We start from the raw sequence: 14903 nt of genomic DNA, 5'->3' as shown, positions 1-14903 counted from the left end.
TGACTGGAATAATTTATCCCCTTTCTATTTTTTTTTTTTTTACTGTATAGATAACACATTGTTATCAAAAGGGGATAAAGGAAATAAGATGAAACGTCACAGATTCTTAATTCCCTGGTTCACAAAATTTTTATGTATATACATATACACATAAATTTTAATGTATATACATATATAATTTATGTAATTATATACATATATATATTTTTTAAATTCTAAACTTGCCAAATAAAGACTTTTTTTTTCCTTTAAATGATTATAACCTGGTCTACAACTTAATTTCATACATACTGTAGGTGGTTATATTTATATATTAAGAGAGGAGTGGTGGTAAAGGGAGTGAAAGATAGTTATGTTAAGAACTTGGCTTATGTGATTATGGAGGCTGGCAAGTTCAAATCATAAGGGTGGACCTGGAGACCCAAGGAAGAGCCAGCATTACATACAGTTCAGATCTAAAGGCTGTTTGCTGCAGAATTCTCTCTTGCTCCAGGGAGCTCAATCTTTTGTTTCTAAACAGGACTTGTACTAATAACACAAATAGACCTACTCACATGGAGTTGAGTGTGCTTTACTCAGAGGCTAAAGATTTAAATGTTAATTTCATCCAAAAACACTCTCATAGAAATATCCAAAATAATGTTTGACCACACATCCAGCCTCCGTGGTGTGGCCCTGCCAAGTTGACACATACAATTAACCATTATAGTGGTTTAGATAAGTTTATTGAAATATATTAGGTAAAAGGAAATTGCCTCCCACTTCTAAGAAATTAAATATTATATTTTTTGCAAAAAGTGTTCTCTAAGGAATTTAGAGATTTCACAGTAAATAATATCTCTTGCAAAAATAAGTAGCTGAAGGCACTAGCAAATGAAGATTTTAACCTCAGGATAATAACAAATATTTGACCGTATTCATTGTACACTATAAAATGTAGATCAATTCCTTCCAATATTGACTTTTTTACTATGACGCGTGTGCTCAGGGTGTAAAAATAACCCTTCAGAGCTCACAGTTTAATAGACCATTGTAGATGAGTAGTAGCAGTGCTGTTATTACTAATAGTAACAATTATATTTAACATTTGAATAAATCTAACGTCCAGGCATTCTTCAAAGCCCTTTCATGTATTAACACAGTTAACCGTCCCAATATCTCTGGGAGTTAGATATTGTACTTACTCATTATCTTTATTTTATAGATGAGAAAACCAAAGAGAAGTTACTTGTCCAAGGGCACAGGTGTTAGTGATGAAAAATATGTGGTAAAGGTTGTTAATAGCAGAATATAAAATTCATAAAAGAATCAATCCATCAAGAAGATGGGATAATAGTAAACATGCAGCTAACAAGAAACCCCAAAATATATGAAGCAAAAACTGAAAGATATGAAGAAATAGATAATTCAACAATAATAGTTGGAGATATTAGCACCTACTTTTAGTAATAGAATTAATATAAACAAAGAAGACTTGAGTGACACTATAAACCAGCTAGACCTCAGGAATATAGAGCACTCCATCCAACAACAGCAGAATACATGCACTTCTCAAGTGCACATGGAACATTCTATAGCATAGATCATATGTTGGGCCACAAATCAAGTCTCAATATTTGGAAAGTTGAATTCACACAAAGTATCTTCTCTGACCACAATGGAATGGAATAAGAAATCAGTAACAAAGGAAACTGAAAAATTTGCAAACATGTTGAAATAAAACACTCTTAAGCAGCCAACTGTACAAGAAGAAATCACTAGGGAAATTTAAAAATACTTTAAGGTGAATGAAAAAATACACTATAAAAAACATAAAGGAAAACCCATACTTATGGAGAAATTTGTAGCTGTAAATGCCTACGTTGACAACAATTTCAGATCGATTACTAAAGCTTTTACTTTGAAGGGCTGAAAAAGAAAATGAAACTCATGAAGGAAATCATGAGTAAAACAAAGATAAATAGAAAAATAACAAAGGGAATCCGTGAAACCAAAAGTTCATTCTTGAAATGATCAGCAAAATTGGAAAACATTTAGCTAGACTGATCAAGAAAAAAAATGAGAGAAGACTCAAAGTATTAAAGTAAGAAAGTAAATTGGATACTATTACTGATCTTACAGAAATAACAAGGATTATGAGAGAATACTATTGACAATGGTATGCCAACAAATTATTCTAGATGAAATGATCAAGTTCCTAGAATCAAACTATCAAAATTTAAGAAATAAAAAATCAGAAAAATCAGAATAAAGCTATAACAAAGATTTAATTAGTAACTTAAATTCTGAATGAAGAGAAGCATAAGATCAGATGCTACCAAATGTTTAAAGTTAACACTAATGTTTCTGAAATCTTTCCAAAAAATAGAAGACATCCTTTCCTTACTTATTTTATGAGGCAAATATTACTCTGATATCCACACCAAAGACTTCATGAGAAAAGAAAACTACAGACCAATATACTTCATGAATATGGATGCAAAAATCCACAGCAAAATATTAGCAAATCCAATTCAGAAGCATTTTAAAAGGATTCTGCACAATGACCAATTGAAATTTGTCCCAAGGATGCAAGAATGAATCAAGATGAAAATCAATGTAATATTACTGTATTAGTGCTTAAGGACTGCCCTAATAACTATAAGATGAGTGGCTTAGGGCAGCCCCGGTGGCATAACAGGTTAGCGCCGCCTGCAGCCCAGGGTGTGATCCTGGAGACCCGGGATCAAGTTCTACATCAGGCTCCCTGCATGGAGCCTGCTTCTCCCTTTGTTTGTGTCTCTGCCTCTCTCTCTCTCACTGTTTGTGTCTCTCATGAATAAATAAATAAATAAAATCTTAAAAAAAAAAAAAAAGTTGAGTGGCTTAAAACAATTGAATTGTGAATTTTGTTGTCTCATAATTCTGGAAACTAAAGTCCAAAATCATAATATAGAATGTACATGGCTGAGGAAAGAATCATTAAACATGAAGGTATGCCAATAGAAACTTCTAAAACTGAAATGCAAAAATAATGAGAAAGAAAATTTAAAAAACTAGAACAACATATCCAAGAACTCTGGGACAGTTACAAAAGGTGTAAAATACCTGTAAAGAGATGACTAGAAAGAGAAAAGGAAAGAAACAAGAAATGTTTTAATAGCAATATATTAATAATGGCTGAGAAATTTCTCAAATTAATGACAGATACCAAACTATAGATTGAGGAAGCTCAGAGAGCAGTGAGCAGAATAACTACAATAAGTAAGTAAGTAAATAAATAAAATCTGCAGCTAGAAGAACTATAATGAACTGCAAAACAAAAATCAAGAAACAAAAAATCTTGAAAGAAACCATAGGGGAAAACAAATAAACAAGATACCTATAAAGAAATAAAAATATGAATCATATTAGACTTCTTCAGGAGCCTGTAAGAGGATGAAGAAGAGAATGAAGTAAAATATTTAAAGTATTGAAAGAAAATACCTCATCCACCTAGAATTCTGTACTCTGCAATTGTCCTCCAAAGTGAAGGAGAAATAATTTCTGAAAAATGAAAATTGAGGAAATTTTACCAATAGAGCTGCTTTGGAAGAAATGTTAAAAGTATTTCAGAGAGGAAGAAAAATTATTTAGGTCAAAAACTTGGATATACATAAAGGAAGAGCATTAAAAAAGAAAAAGAAAGGAAGAGCATTAGACAAGGAGTAAATGAAGGAAAAATATTTTATTTTCCTTATTTTTAATTGACCTAACATAAAATAGTGTGTCCAAAATAGTAAAGCAACCATGTATTTGGTGATTACGACCAATAGACAAGTGAAATCAATGACAACAATGAACTAAGAAATGGGAGGCAGGAATTGAGAATGTTTTGTCATAAGGTATGTATCTGTACTACCTATGAAGTGATATAACATTATTTAAAACTGGAATTAGATCAGTTGTAAATGTATGTCATGAACTTTATTTAGGTAAACCACCAATTTTTTAAAAAGTGTAATTGATGAGAGAAAATAAAATGGAATCATAAAATGTTCAATTAAAACCATAGAAAGTGGAAAACAAAAAAAAATGAACAAGGGTGATGCATAGAAAATCATTTGCAAATATGGTAGATGTTAGTTCATTTGTCACTTTAAGTGAATGTCCTGACTGCAACAAAATACAGCCTGTCAAAGTAAATAAAAATAAGACCCAACTTTATGTTGTCTATAATAAACTCACTTTAAAAATAAACGGATGAAGAAAGATATGTTAACATTAATCAAAAGAAAGCTAGAGTAGATGTATTAATTTTAGACAAAGCAGACTTTAGAATAAGTCTTTAGAATAAGAACAATCACCAGGGGAAAAAAACAGTCATTACATGATGCTAAATGGGTCAAATCTCCAAGAAGATATTACAATCCTTAATGTATATGCTCCTAATCATTGTCAAAATATATGAAGCAGGACAGCCTGGATGGCTCAGCGGTTTAGTGCTGCCTTCGCCCAGGGTGTGATCCTGGAGACCCGGGATCGAGTCCCATGTCAGGCTCCCTGTGTGGAGCCTGCTTCTCCCTCTGCCTGTGTCTCTGCCTCTCTCTCTCTCTCTCTCTCTCTCTCTTTCCCTCCCTCTCTCCCACCCTCGCCATCCTCCGTGTCTCTCACGAAAAAATATAATCAAAAATTGATAGAACTGATAGGAGAAAAAGAGACAAAAACTGATAGAACTGCCAGGAGAAAAAGAGATCCATTATTGTAGTTAGAAACTCCAGCATCCCTTCATTAATTGACAGGATGGATGGATGGATAGATGATAGATAGATAGATAGATAGATAGATAGATAGATAGATAGATAGATAGATAAACAGTTGAACTGAAGAGCACCTTAACTGAATCTAATTAACATTTATAGAACAACAGCAGAATACATTCTTTTATACCTCATATGGAACAGCCACCAAGATAGACCACATTTTGGACCATAAAACATGCTTTAACGGATGTAAACAAATAAAAATTCTACAAAGTATGCTTTCAGACAACAAAGGAATTAAACTATATATCAGTAACAGAAAAATAGCTGAACAAATCCCCAAATCTTTGGAGATTATTCAACACACTTCTAAATAACAAATAGGCCAAAGAAGAAGTCTCAAGAAAAACTATAAAATATTATGAATTAAATGAAAATGAAAACAATTTATCAAAATTACAGGGTATAGCAAAAATAGTGGTTATAGGGAAATACATCATATTAAATTTATATATTAGAAAAGAAGAAAGACCTAAATAATCTAAGCTTCCCTCTTGGGAAACTAGAAAAAGAAAAGCAAATTAAATCCAAGGTAAGCAGAAGAAAATAAATAATAAAAGCCAAAGTTAATAAAATTGAAAACCAGAAATTAAAAGAGAAATTTAATGAAAGCAAAAGCTAGTTCTTTGGAAAGATACATGAAATAATAAACCTATAGACAGACTAAGAAAAAAACCCCACAAATTAGAAATGAAAGAGTGGCCATCACTATCAATCCTATGTACATTAAAAAGACAGTAAAGGAATATTAGAAATAACTATGCTCACAAATTTGATAATTTATATGAAATGAATAAATTCTCTGAAAGACACAATCTGTCAAAACCCACATGACAAGAAATGCATAATCCAAATAGGTCTAGATCTATTAAAGAAAATGAATCAGTAATAATCTTTAAAAACAAAGTAGAAAAAAAAGTAATATACTCAGGTAGTTTTACTGGTGAATACCAAATATGTAAGGAAAAAAATATACTCTCTTCAATCTCTTATACAAAAAAGAAGCAGAGGGTAATTACTACCCAACTCATTCCGTGAGGCCAGTATTATCCCTAGTACCAAAACCAGGCAAAGAAATTACAAAAAAAAGGAATATTGCAGACCAATATTTCTTATGAACATAAATACAAAATTCTTAACAAAATATAAGCAAATTGAATCCAGCAATGTACAAAAATAATTATATGCCATGTCAATGATATTTTTTCCAGGAATGGAAGGATGGTTCAATATTCACAAGTCAACTAATCTGTCAGTCACATTAACAGATCTAGAGAAGAAAAAGCATATGATCATATCAGTAGATATAAAAAAAGCATTTGACAAAATCCAAAACTCAGCAAACTAGCAATAGAGTGGAACTTTGAAATTGAATAAGATTTCCAAAAATCCCTACAGCTAACATCACATTTAATAATGAGAAACTAGATGCTTTCCCACTAAGATAAAGGATAATACAGAATGTCCTCTCACCATTCCTATTCAATATGTTCTGGAAGTTCTAGCTAATACAATTTAAGACAACAAAAGGAAATAAGTATATGACTTTGGAAGGAAGAGATAAAACTTTATATTCATAGATGACATTATTACATATCTAGAAAATCCCAAGTAATCAACAACAACAAAAACACTGTTGGAACTAATAAATGATTTACAGCAAGATTGTAAAATAGAAGCTAATAAACAAAAGTTAATTGCTTTCCTGTATACCAGCAATGAAAAATTGCAGTTTAAAATTTAAAACATAATGTCATTTACATTATCACTCTCCAAAATGAAATACTTAGTCATAAATCAAAATAGTTACAAGATCTATATGAGGAAAGATATAAAACTTTGATGAAAGAAGTCAAAAAAGTATAAATAAATAGATATTCTGTGTTCATTGGTAGGAAAATTCAGTATTGTTAAGGTGTTGATTCTTTGCAACCTGATACATAGATTTAATGTAATCCAAATCAAGATGCTAGCACATTGTCTTGTGAATATGGATAAACTGGTTATAAGGTTTATGTGAAAATGTTCAAGACCAAGAATAGTCAACACAGTATTGAAGAAGAACAAAGTTGGATGCTGATACTACCCAACTTCAAGACTTAATATAAAGCTGCTACAATAAGCAAAACAATGTGGTATTATTGGTGAATAGGTAGACAAAATAAATCAATGGAACAGCATAGAAAGCCTAGAAACAGATCAACAGAAATAAAGTTATTTATGAAGAGATGATCCTTTCCTCATTGTATATTCTTGGTCCTCTTTCTGTAAGTTAATTGACCACATATGTGTGGGTTTATTTCTGGTTCTTTTTTCTGTTGTATTGATCTATGTATCTGTTCTTATGTCAATACCATCCTGGTTTGTTTACTGTAGCTTTGTAATGCATTTGCAACCAGGGAGCAGCATGTCTCCAGCTTTATGCTTCTTTCAAAAGATAGTTTTGCCTATTTGGGTTCTTTGTGGTTCCATACAAATTTTAAGATTCTTTTATTTTTGTGCAAAATACTGTTGGAATTTTGATAGGAATTGTGTTGAATCTGTAGATTGCTTTAGGTAGTGTGGACATTTTAACTATTAATTCCTCTAGTCTGTAAGCATGGAATATCTTTTTTATTTGTTTTTGTCTTTGTCAGTTTCTTTCATAAATGTCTTATAGTTTTCAGTGCGTAGTTCTTTCACTCCTTGGTTAAATTTATTCCTAGGTGTTTTATTCTTTTTGATACTATTGTAAATAGAGTTTTTTCTTAATTTATTTTTCTGGCTGTTAGTATATAGAAACACAAGAGATTTTTGGCTATTGATTTTATTTATATCCTGCAAGCTTACTGAATTTGTTGATTAGTTCTAACAAATTTTTAGTGGAGTCCTTAAGTTTTTCTTTATATCATGTTGCAAATAAAGGCAATTTTACTTCTTTCCAATTTGGATGTCTTTGTTTTTATTTTCTTGCCTAATTGCTCTGGCTAGGACTTCCAGTACTATGTTGAATAAAATTGTGAGACTAGGCATCCTTGTCTTGTTCCTGATCTTAGAAGAAAAGCTTTTGGCCTTTCACTGTTCAGTATGACGTTAGTTGTGGGCTTGTCATATGGGGTCTTTATTATGTTGAGATGTATTCTGTCTACATCCAACTGTTGAGAATTTTTATCATGAATGGATGTCAAATTTTGTCAAATGCTTTTCCTGCATCTATTAAGATCATGATTTTTATCCTTCATTTTGTTAATGTGGTGTATCACATTGACTGATTTACATATTTTGAGTCCTCCTGTAATAAATCCCACTACATCATGGCATAATGATCTTTGTAATGCACTGTTGAATTTAATTTGCTAATATTTTGTTGAGGATTTGTGCATTTATGTTCATCTGGGATATTAGTCTATAACTTACTTTCCTTGTGGTAACCATGTCTGATTTTGGTATCAGGGTAATCCTGGCCTCTGAAGAGGAGTTTGGAAGTGTTACCTACCCTTCTATGCTTTTAGAAGTATTTTGAGAGGGATTGGTATTAATTCTTCTTCAAACACTTGATAGCAGTGAAACTGCCTAGTCATAGACTTTTCTTTTTTGGGAGGCTTTTGATTGCTATCTCCTTACTAGTAATTGGTCTTTTCACATTTTATATTTTTTATGATTCTGTCTTGATAGGTTGTATGTTTCAGGAATTTGTTTATTTCATCTGGATTTCCCAGTTTGTTGGTGTATGTTTTTCATAATATTTTCTTAGGATTATTTGTATTTCTCTGGTATCAGTTGTAATGTCTTTTTCATTTCTAGTTTTATTTATTTGAATCCTCTTTTTTTGTCATGGTAAGATTAGCTAAAAGTTAGTTTGTCTACCTTTTCAAAAAGAACAGCTTTTATTTTTATTGATCCTTTTTATTTTTCTTTTTTAATTTCTATTTTATTTCTACTATGACTTTTGTTATTTCCTTTCTTCTGCCAACTTTAGACTTAGTTCTTCTTTTTCTAGTTTTTTTGTGTAAATTTTGGATGTTTTTCTATGATCTTTACCTTTTCTTAATGTAGGCATTTATTGCTATGAAATTCCCTCAGAACTGATTTTGTTGAATCTCCTGAATTTTGTATGTTGTATTTACATTTTCATTTGTTTCAAGATATTTTTTAGGTCCTTTTGATTTCTTCCTGGACCCTTGGCTATTCAGTAACATATAGTTTAATCACCATATAGTTAGGAATTTTCTAGTTTTCTTTTTATAATCTGATTTTTCATCCCATATCATTCTGTTGGAAAGTATGCTTGATACGATTCAGTCTTCTTAAATCTATTAAGACTTGTTTTGTGATGTAATATATAATCTTCCTGGGATTATCCCATGTGTACTTGAGAAGAATGTATATTCTTCTGCTGTTTTATGGAATATTTCCGGGATCCCTGGGTGGCGCAGCGGTTTGGCGCCTGCCTTTGGCCCGGGACGCGATCCTGGAGTCCCGGGATCGAATCCCACGTCGGGCTCCCAGTGCATGGAGCCTGCTTCTCCCTCTGCCTGTGTCTCTGCCTCTCTCTCTCTCTGTGACTATCATGAATAAATAAAAATTAAAAAAAAAAAAAAAGGAATATTCCCTAAATGTCTGTAAAATCCCTCTGATTTTTTTTTTTTTTTTTTTTTTTTTTTTTTTTGCATTTCAGTAACTTTATTGAAAGATATATCCCTTTGTACCAAAACATAATGGTAGTTGGTTAGGCTACCTCTGCCAACTCGGAATTAACACTGATGTCCAATTATTGAAATAGGTCAGCTTTTTGGGAAAACTGAAGTTATCCATAAAACACAGTTCACAAAAGTATAAGATATATTGTGGTTCTTTGGTTTATTTTCCAGTGTACATCTACCCATAACATGTCATAAATGGGTACAGCCATTCTGGATGGACACAAGCTACTTGCTGCATTGAGTAACTGTTTACAACACTTTTAATGCCGTAGATCTCCTTACAGTCACTGAGTTAATAGAAAATCTCAGATACTACCTTAGCAACTTCATAATTATGAGGATGCCTACTGACTTGAGGATTATGACTTCTTGATGAGATTAGATGGAGGCAGTAAATACTGTGTAAATTTTACCGTGGATACAAACCACCAGTTTTTTAGGAAAAATATTAACAATAACTTAATGTGCCAAAATGATAAGGCCTGTAGTTTTACATAAAATGCCCTCAAATTTAAGTGTAATTCCCAAGTAGCAGTAAAGTCCAGATCTCTGAATTATCTATTATTTGCACTATAGGTACCAAGAAACCATTTTCATTGCCTAGAATAGTGACCCTTGTTATGCCTTAAAAGCGCATTTGTGAAATGTTGGTTTTAATGTATACCTCATAATTTAGAATTTAATTAGGTTACCACTTTTGATACCACCTAAATATAATACATTGACCCAATATAGAAAGTTGGGTCAATGTTAGAAATGAAGATTCACAGTTTACCTTCCCAGGCTTGTTATTAACATTTCACATTTATGCTCTTAGCTTTCATTTGTATGCCTCACAGATGAATTTAAATTTAATTAAATTTAAATTTAATTCCACTACAGCATGTTAATTAGGTAGTTTTCCCAAATCTGAGAACATCAATGCTAATCTAGTTGTGATGTTCTGAGGCTTCACAGCTTAAATCCATTATAACATCATGGAATCCACAGCTCAGGATTGTGGAGAAAGGCTTCAGAGAAGAGCTTCTTTGATACTGTAACAATCCAATTAAGGGACCATTTCAGGAGTTGTTGGAAGGTGGGTTATTCTGTAGTAACTATGCTTCAATTGCCGTGCAGTATGTCCACGTTGTCCAGAAACAATCCATTTCAACTTCTGAACATTGGGTTTGGAACACTTGTTTGATGAATATTCAGTTAAACACTTGGATACAAGTTCTTGCCAGAAGGTCAGATCTCTGCCATTTATCTTGGAATGTGTCTGAAGACATTCTATTCCTTCAGTTAACTCTACAAACTTCTGTGCTTGGATCTCCAGTGCAATGATAGACAATGCCAACACAGAAGGCTTTGCTTTAGGAAATAGGATCCTGCAGTGGCATGCCTTAAGTTGAACTTCTAGTCTTTCAAAATTAAGGCTATTCTTCCTTTCAATTGGTAAATTCTCTTGAATGAGTGAGTAGTAGAGTTGCAGAAATTGAAAGGCAGTAGTAGCTTTGACTTTTTAACACACTTTCTCCAATATAATCTTTTCCATTCTCATCAAGTCTAAAACCGTGAACCTATACTGGCTTATTCGGATCAAGTCAGTTGCCAATGGGACATTCCTTTCCTCTTCTATTGATTTAACAGCGAAATAGAAGCAGCTCAGCCCAACACAGCCAAGGTGCTTGGGCTGTACCTTCATTTTGGACAGGAATCTGTCCAGTAAATTCACAGCTAGAGAAAATGTCTCCATGTCAAAGCCAAAGAACTGAGTTAGACTAAGAAGATCTTTTACTTCAAAGTCCCTTAGTCTTGCAGTCATTCTGAGGCCATTATCGTGTGCAGATTCAATTAGTCTCAAGCTGCAGACCTTTGGCTGACATCTGGACTCCTGTTCCAATAGGGCATTCAGCTGGTGTAGCAATTTCTGAGATTCAGTTGTCAGTACTTCTATCATCTTGACCATGACTGCAGCTCCTCAGCGGTAACTACCCTCCCTGGGCCTTCTCTCACCTCACCCCGTAATAACAGATCCGATAGGCCCACAAGGCGAGGGGACTTGTGGGGAGGAGGAGCCATCCTGGGTGGAGGCCTCCGCAGTGCCGCCCAGATGACACTGCCCGCCACAGGGTCAGTTCGGAGCCCAAATCCCTCTGATCTTAACATGCATTTTCTGTCTGGATGATATCCATTGTTGAAGTGGGATAATGAAGTCCTTTACTGTTATTGTATATTACTGTCTATTTATTCTTTTAGGTCTGTTAATATTTGCTTTCTATATCTAGGTTCTCCTGTGTTGAGTGCATAAATATTTATGAATATTTTATCCTCTTGTTGGATTGACCCCTTTATCATGATATAATAACCTTTATTGTCTCTTATTTCAGTTTTTGGCTAAAATATGTTTTGCCAGGTACAAGTATAGCTATCTCTGCTTTCTTTTGGTTTCCATTTGCTTGGGCTTTTTTTTTTTTTTCCTTTCCTTCACTTTCAGTTTATGTGTGTCTTTAAAGATGAAGTGAGTCTCTTGTAGGCAGCCTATAGTGGGTCTTGCTTGTTTTTATTTAAATCCATTCATAACTTTTGATTGGATAATTTAGTCCATTTACATTTAAAATAAGTATTGATATAGACTTATTGTTGCCATTTTTTTTTTCATTGTTTCCTATTTTTAATTCCTTTCGTCTTTTGTTTCTTTCTGATCTCTTCCTTTGTGATATGATGATTTTCTGTAGTGGTATCAATAGATCCTTTCTCTTTTGTGTGTTATTATAGGCTTTTGCCTTATTACCTTATAAACTATTACATCTTATAACAGTTTATTTTAAGCTGACAACTTCTTTTTTTTTTTTTTAAGATTTTATTTATTCATGAGAGATACAGTGAGAGAGAGGCAGAGACATAGGCAGAGAGAGAGAAGCAGGCTCCATGCAGGGAGCCCAGTGTGAGACTCGATCCTGGGTCTCCAGGATCACACCCTGGGCCGAAGGCAGGTGCTCAACCCCTGAGCCACCCAGGCATCCCAACAACTTAACTTTTGATGCTCTACATTTTCATGCTCTCCCTCCCTGCATTTTATGCATTTTGACTTTTAACCTTCAAAACAGAGTTATAAGTGATTTACTCATCACCAATACAACATTAGAATATTCTGAATTAAGCTATGTATTTACCTTTACCAATGAGATTAATACCTGCATATATTTTCCTGTTACTAATTAGCATCCTTTTGTTTGAGCTTGAAAAACTATCTTTAACATTTCCTGTAAAGCCATCTAGTAGTGATGAACTCCTTCATCTGTTTCTTGTATTGGAACCCCTTTATCTTTCCTTCAATTCTGAGGGACAACTTAATTCTTGGTCGTCATTTTTCTTTTTTTCAGGCTTATCAATATATCATGCAGATCATTTGAGATCTGCAAAGTTTCTGCTGAAAATTCTGCTGATAGTCCTATGGGGTTTCTTTTATATGTAACAAGTTTTTCTCTGGCAGCTTTTGAAATTCTCTCCTTGTCTTTAAGTTTAGACAGTTTAATTATAATGTGTGTTGGTGTGGGCCTCCATGGATTTATATTTTTTAGAATTTCTCTATATATCCTAGATCTGGATGTCTGTTTCTTTCCCCATGTTGAAGAAATTTTCAGGCATTATTTCTCTGAATATACTTTCTGCCCCTTTGTCTCAATCTTGTCTTTCTGGGACACCTATAAAGTGAATATTGGTCTATTTAATGGTATCCAATAAGTTCCTTAATCCATCTTTACTCTTTTCACTCTTTTTTTTTCTCTGCCCTTCTAATAGGGTGAATTTCACTGCCCTGTCTTTGAGTTTGAGAGTTTCAAAATGATTTGAAAGAAATCATTTCTTTCATTTGATCTAGTCCACTATTGAAACACACTACTGATTTTTTTTTAGTTCAGTTGTCATATTCTTCACTTCTGTGACTTCTTTTTTGGTACTTCTTATATTTTCTACTTCTGTTTAAATTCCACTTGTTCATACTTTGTTCTCCTGACCTTGGTGAGCATCTTTATGACTATTGTTTTGAACTCTTTTTTTTTTTAATTTTTAAGATTTTATTTATTTGAGAGAGAGAGAGCACAAGTGAGGTGAGGGACAGAAGGAGAAACAGAACCATGATCAGAGAACTCAATGTGAGGCTCAATCCTGGGACTCCAGGATCATAATCTGAGCCAAAGGCAGATGTTTAACCAACTGAGCCACCCAGGTGCCTCTGTTTTTACCTCTTTATCAGGTAAACCACTTATCTCTGTTTCATTAAACTATGTTTCTAGGGGTTTTTGTTTGTTTGGAACATATTCCTTGACTCTGTGGTTTCCATGCATTAGATAAAGTGCCACCATTCCTAGTCTTCACAGAGTGGTCTCATGTAGGAGATTAACCTTATTGATTAGCTCAGATTGAGCTCTTAGCTGTCTCTCAATCTTTTATAATTGTCTCAGCCACCTTCTTGCACGTGGATTTTAGTAGTTGAGGGTTTACCAAGACCTGTCAATGTCCCAAAAGAGAAGAATGCAGCCAGCACCTAGACCCTCAGGCAGCAGCGGAGAAAGCGTGTAATTAGAGCCCATCCATGGGAAAACTAGAAAATAGGCCTTTTTTTTTGCCTGCAGACAGGTGTATAGCCACAGGCAAGTACTCCTGTGCCTGTTAACAATTGTTTGTTTTCCTTGCCATAGTCCTGTGGGATTCATGAATGCTAGTCTCTTTGGCTATCAGAGCCAGGCATTCCAGGGGCCCAGCTCTTGGGTGGCAGGCACAAAAGATAGACATGTGTACAAGTTCCTTCCAGGGGGAAACTGGTGACAGAGTGAGCTAGAGGGAGAGGGCAGAAAAGATATCCACAGACATACCTGTTTTCTGGGCAAGACCACAGTCAGCTTCTAGATGGATGCTAAATTAGAAGCCTGACCCTCCAGCAGCAGCTTTTAATGTATGCAAATATAATGAAGAAAGAAGCCAATCTTAACAGAAACTATCTGTATAGGAAAAGCATCAGTAGTTGCCAGAGTTTTAAGATGAGATTGGGGATGGAGGGAGGGATGACTAGGCAGAGCAGAGGATTTTTAGGACATTGAAACTATTTTATATGCTACTGTACTATGGTCACATGACATTATAAATTTCTCAAAACTCTTAAAACTGTAGAACACAGATAGTAATCTAATGGAAAGTATAGATTTTACTTAGTCATAGTGTATCAGTATTGGTTCATCAGTTGTAAGAAGTGTGCTGCACTAATGTAATGTTTTAATAATAGGGGAAACTACTAGGGATGGGGGGAGAATAGGTATATGGGAACTCTGTATTTTCTGCTCTATTTTTATGTAAACCTAAAAGTGCTCAAAAAACCCTCCCAACTTTTTTAATTTCAAAAATTGAAACCAATAAATAATTTCTTATTGAAGATTCCTTTGTAGATTGGAAAATAAGG

The 14903-nt window shown here is 33.7% G+C and overlaps 1 pseudogene; it reads right to left on the bottom strand.

The window, feature by feature from the left end:
- Positions 1-10511: 10511 nt before the first annotated feature.
- On the bottom strand, positions 10512-11405 carry LOC112928571 (cyclin-G1 pseudogene; annotated as a pseudogene).
- Positions 11406-14903: the final 3498 nt, after the last annotated feature.

The sequence above is a fragment of the Vulpes vulpes genome, chromosome 4 (genome assembly GCF_048418805.1).
Source record: "Vulpes vulpes isolate BD-2025 chromosome 4, VulVul3, whole genome shotgun sequence".
NCBI classification, from domain to species: Eukaryota; Metazoa; Chordata; class Mammalia; order Carnivora; family Canidae; genus Vulpes; species Vulpes vulpes.
Note: the sequence above shows the minus strand (reverse complement) of the source record. Positions and strands in the feature narration are given on the sequence as shown.